This window comes from Phalacrocorax carbo, chromosome 2 (genome assembly GCF_963921805.1).
Source record: "Phalacrocorax carbo chromosome 2, bPhaCar2.1, whole genome shotgun sequence".
Taxonomy (NCBI): domain Eukaryota; kingdom Metazoa; phylum Chordata; class Aves; order Suliformes; family Phalacrocoracidae; genus Phalacrocorax; species Phalacrocorax carbo.
This window is the reverse complement of record NC_087514.1, coordinates 96,843,610-96,849,609: the sequence shown is the minus strand read 5'-3', so window position 1 is coordinate 96,849,609 and position 6,000 is coordinate 96,843,610.

Here is a 6,000-nt window from a genome sequence, read left to right as displayed (position 1 = left end):
TAGCAAATCTATGAGGAAGGACAGACAACTTTTGGTCCTCATGCATAAAGACCCATGGGCTGCTGATCTCCCAGCACAGAAGAGTTTATCCCTCCCAGAAGATATAAACGCACTGATGACGAACCATGACTGCCTGCCAGCAAAAAGGAAAGATAATCTTCCCTTCTGTGTTATGACATTCAGCAGGATTGAGTTCAGTGAATGAATAAAGCTTCTTCAGTGACACAGCTAGTCCCTGCCCAGTGAGTCCTGTGTTCCTAGAAATGTGTAGAAATGTTTGGCAGAAGCTTCAGAGGAACCATGGCATCTGCTTATGCCCCTCAGTCGGCTTAAGGAGCAGATGGCCCCACCTACATTTCTTGCATACTCCTGGGAAGTCTGCTAAGCCTCTCATAACTGAATGAGAAATGGTTGCACAAACAAGCTCCCGTGAGCACAGTGAGGTACTTTGCAGACTCCAAAGCCAGAAGGCTTAGGCTAGACCTTCTAAGCACTGACAAGGACTTAGCAGATGTCTGGCAAGCAAAAAGGTGGCATATAAGGATTCCTTGTATAGTGCAGTTTTGTGGGTATGGAGTCAAGCCAGGATGCAAACTGTAGTTAGGTACCTGCCATGGAGTCGAGACTTACTGTTGTTGCACCTTCAATATGAGCAGAAGCCAAAGCAAAGAGTAAGTAAGGGCTGGTTTTACTAAGCAGTTGGGTGAGGATCATTGTGCTGCATGTCTCCATTCATCCCTCTGTCCTTTTAGTTATTGTCCTATTGTCCTACTGTGCCCAGCGTGCAACCTAAATCTGAGTCTAGCCTTCCTAGCAGGCTAGCTGCAGTTCAGAAGGCTAAAACAGCAGGCTTCACTCTTTTGTGAAGAATCATGGTGAAGCATTTGTCACAGCTGGCACTACACAGCAAACTTTCTGAGAGTCCACTTTGGTGCAGCTCTGCATTGCAACCTACAGAACAGGAAAACCACATCCTTTCTCAATGTGAGCATATGACCTAGAAACTCCTAGTGTGAGGTGTGATTTCACCCTAAGAAAACAGAAAGACACATTTTGTAGCTGCAGCTAGCAAGGTAGTTAGATTACTGGTGCAGAGAGTAGGATATTGATGCAGAGGTTACTGAATCAGTAATGGATTTAGGGGTCTTTTGTCAAGTACAGCACAAATTAGTAGAAACAGAAAGCAACTGAAAAGAGTTGTTTCCCTCTACTGTATCTTTGCCTTCTGTGTGCATTCCATCAAATGAACAGGCTTTTCAGAAGTCCTGGGAAAACCTTACTGGCTACTTTGTGCTCTGAGATGCTTGATTGCAATGAATAATTTTCTGTTCCTTGCTGGACCAGGGAAGAGGCTACTTTGTATTTACAGGATAAAAGTGGCAGAGGTCATGGCCGCCTAAGCAAGCAGGCTGTGACAATTTCACAATGGCTGAATTTTCACTTGGCTGAAGCTTAGGGACCAGAAACTGGCCCGGATTTTTCTACTACTACCAAATCTCTCCTGCTCCCAGAATTCCTGGACCAAAATTTTACATGGAAACAGCTCAAACATATTTTGAAGATATGACAATTATCATTTTATGTGTTTTCTCCTCTGCATGTATGGTTTCTGCCAGAAGAAATGCATTTGTGGACAGGGGAGATGCAGGTCCGAAAATCCAGCTCAGCTTTGCTGAGCCAGGACACTCAGATATTTTTGGCCATGATCCCAGCATTCAGGGGTTGGATTCAAAAGGCTCAGACACCCAACTCTCAGCTGTCCATGCATGGGTGGCCGTAATGTAATAGGATGTATTGAATACCCCTGCCTTCCTGGAGTATCAGCTATATGTCAGCTGGGATACCCTAAGATACTTGTACATCAACTCCACACTTGGGCAACCCAGACCCACCGCTAGCAGCCCCACATTTACTTTTGAAAATCTAGCCCTCAAACACTCACATGCTTCAGCGAACTGAACCTCCAAACCATTTTAATTTTTGAGGAGAAGGTCAACACAGACCTGAGAGCAAGGGAAATCCAGCTAGGTGCTATTTGTAGCATTACAACACAGCCAAGGATATAATGGAGGAGATTCAGTGAAGATACTGCAGCCCCATCAAGCAATGTCTGTGCTCCCCTATTAAGCAACGTTGTCACAGCCGAGTAGCCAGTCGTCCCCACCATTCAGCTCATGGCTGCCTGTACCTCAGCTGTTTTGCACTTCCTCCATGACCATGAGCAAATCACCAAGTGACTCATTTTTCCTTCCTGCAAAATACTGACGGTACTACTACTCTATCTCAAAGAACAGCCAGCCGTTCAGAGATTGCTGACCTACCACATAGACCAGAGAAAAACCTGTAGTAGAAGATGCAGTAAATTTTTTTAAATGCAAGGGACTACACGATCAAATAGGTGTGTAACATCTCTGCCATATATAGTTCTAGGTCAATAGGTATTAAAACACTGGAAGGTGTTCTTTTAACCAAATTTTAATCACAGTGTGGTCAATAAACCATTGACAGACTATAACAGATGCAATCCTTTCCTTCTTTTCCTCTGCTAAAGAACACAGCTAAATGAACCAACTTCTTCTCCAGTACTCCTTTTCTCATATTAGTCATGGTCATGGTCTAGAGATGGGTTCATATTAGCATCTCAGCAGTTGTTTTCTAGCCTCCTCTGGTCCATAAGTGTCACTCTCTGCAATCAATTAATTTTTGAAACCTTGAAGGAATGCATCATAGAGTCATGACTAGCAGGAACAAAAATTCAAGAGATGATTTTTCTAATAAAATGGAGCCATGATACGAGCAAAAACAATAACAAAACCCAAATTATTTTGAAAAGAAATTGGCCAACCTCAGAAATATCACAAATTGTTTGTAAATAAGTAATGGAGAGAGAAGGATGCAAAATTCATCCAGCTCATATGAGCCATCTGGCTCTGAACTTTGGAACTTAATGCTGATATGAAAAGACAGGTCCTTGATTAGAGAGAAAGTAGTTGCTGCTTTGAAGGCTGGACTCACTCTTAAGCTAAATCTCCTCGTATCCCAACAGAATTTTCTATATTCAACTACATCATTCATGGTGAGCGTTTAGAATTCATCTATGTGACTTCATCTGTATGTAGTAAGTCAGAATTATTACCCTACACCTACAAATGCAACTGTCATCTACTTCAATATAAGCTTTATCAGCTGGACTGGTACCAAGAGACAGTAATCGCTCATAAAAGTGAGAAACTTCAGTATAGCTTGCGGATTCTCAACACCACCAAGATCTTGTACAAATCAAAGACAGATGCAGTCTTTAGGATGTATGGCTAGTTTAATTAAGTGACTATATCGTATATGTCTATAAAAATGGCACACCCAATATATTTTAGATTATCTGGGGACACCTGCTTACGTAAAATACATCCGAAGTCTAGAACCATGACTATATAAATGTCACGTGTGTTTGTTTTTGTTTTCTGAAATGCAGACAAACCCTGTAAGAGAAAATGACATGACAAACATTAAAGCAGAGCTGAAAGCTGTCCAGAGCTGCAGGTGGAAAATCTCTCTGCATCAGGTGTCTTTCATTGTATCACTGTGCAAAGAAAAGGTGGAAAGATACAGATGCACTTTTTATTTCTCCATATATTTGGGTGAAGGGTTGATAAATAGCAAGAAGGGATATAAATTCACAAGTCACAAGTTTTTAAAGAACTCTCTTATTTACCTAAAGAGTGAAATAATGAAATAACCGCTGCCAGCCTCAAAGAACAGAACAGAACTGAGGTCAGCAAATAGAGCAGCCTCAAAGCCTGAGGGAAGGGGGCAGAAGGAGCACTTGCTACTCACCATATGAATGGCAAGCAAAGAGAAAAGCAGACCTGACCTTTCAGGGAGACCTGGAAACAGCCCCGAGAGCGCTGGTCATTAAAACAAAACAAAACACACAGAAAGGCATTAAGAAAACCCCACTCCAATGGGAAGAGGAAGTGGTTTAAGGGGATTAGCTCCTGAAAAACAAAGCTCCACTCTTCCTCAGACTGCTGAGAAGTCCCAGAAATATTCTTCTATAACACTGATGGGGCTGTAAAAACGGACAAATGTTGGCAACTACTCAACAAATGATAGTAATGGGAGGTGACATCTCTGGATCTCAACCAGCTAGCACACAATTGTCTGATTTTCATGCTGCGTCAAATTAAATTTAGACTTTAGCGCTTTGCTTGTCTTGCACCGAGCAGAACAGAGAAGAACATTTACAACTTTACACTGACTTTGACCTGCAAACACAAATGCCAGCCAGCAAAAACTAGTGCTGAATCACTTCTTTTCCCAGCTGCGACCTTCTTACCCTCTTTCCCTTTCATGTTGGTCCATTTCTTCATGAGTGGCTCTCATGCATCTATATCACAGAAGCATTTCAGAAGACTGGGTGGATTTGTACCTGATGAGCTGCAGGGAAATTTTCTCAGTGAGGAGCCTCTCATGGTGGGCAACAAACACAATTCCCCTTTTCTGACAGTCCTTCTGCAACAACCATAACAGCAACTACAAAAACCACAACAGCCTAGTACCCTGTTTCACAAAACTGAAATGCCCTAAAATCTCGGGATGTTACAAGCAGACACAGTGGCAGGGCATTCATGGATACAAAATAGGCATCTGTTTTGCCTTGGCACTTTAAGACTGGGATAGCTGACTAAGTATTCTCTGTTTTGAGACTAAACAGATGATACTGTGGAGCCACAGCCACACTTCAGACAGCTGTGCTAGGACCGGGATTACACCCTCTCATTCTTTTACTGAAGTAACAGCATCTTCAGCTCTGCAAACCCAGCTCATCTGGAAGTACCACTATTGAGACCGGACACTTTAAACGCATCAAGGCAAAAATATCAATCCCTTGAACTTCAAAATTATTCAGAGAGCTGGGCTTTAAAATAGGAGGGAGTTTAGGGACTCAAAACAGGGCTGAAGTTAAAGTCCCTGAAGTTGGTTAGTTGGTTATGTGACTTCAGGAAACTCTGAATTTGAATCTAAGACTCAACAGAGAGCAGCTGTAGAGCTAGATGAGGAACAAGAGGTATCAAAATGAAAGTAGGCAATACAAGTTTCAAGTAACTGCATGGGGACTTTTGGAGAAGAGGTATTGGTATGACTAGATGCTAGATTAGATCTGAATTACTCTGAGTTTACCACAGAAGAAGAGGGGGTGTCTAATACCACCTACTTCTGCTTAAGCTGGAAATAGGAGAAAAATTCCCTCTGCTTGTGGTATTTTGGCACTTTGGGTTCTGAAGATCAGTATACAGAGATGAATAAAAGTGAGGGAAAGGCCTGAAGCAGAGCTCCACCCAATATACATAAATGTGATAACTCACTGCAGATGGTGGAAATTTCATGGGTAAGTTCAATGGGAGATGGACACCGGGTCAAAAAAAGCTATGACGACTTCTCAAAATCTTGAAAAACATAACTCTTCTGGAACACAGTTCTGTGGCACAAGCACACAAAGACTCATCAAAGACCCAGTTCAGTGTAGCACGCACATACAAATGAATAAGGAAGGACTTGAGCACGCGTGTGAAGTTAAGCATGCGTTCAATCACTCTGCCGAACACAGGGCATAGGTTCTACTCCCTAGCAGTCATTTCCCATGTGGAAACCCTTGTCAGGGAGAGAAAGGGAAGAGGGAGTGTTGTTTAGCATGATATTTTTAGACAGATTATTAACGGAATATTTGTTAAGCTCTCTTCCACCCCGACTCCCCCCTGCCCGCTGTCTGGGTTTTGTGTGTGTTTTTTTAATGGTTAGCAATGCATCACAGTATGGCTGCTGTTTAAATATTTGCCTGAAAAAAACCTAGTCTGTACTTAAGAAAAGTGGTTTGGCACAAACCAGACATTTTCAAACATCCATTTACCAGATGGATCACTTTGTTCAATTACCAAGAAAAAAAAAAGATGGCGAAGGAGTTGAAAATCGAGTGGAATGTTCCTAAGCACACAGCATTGT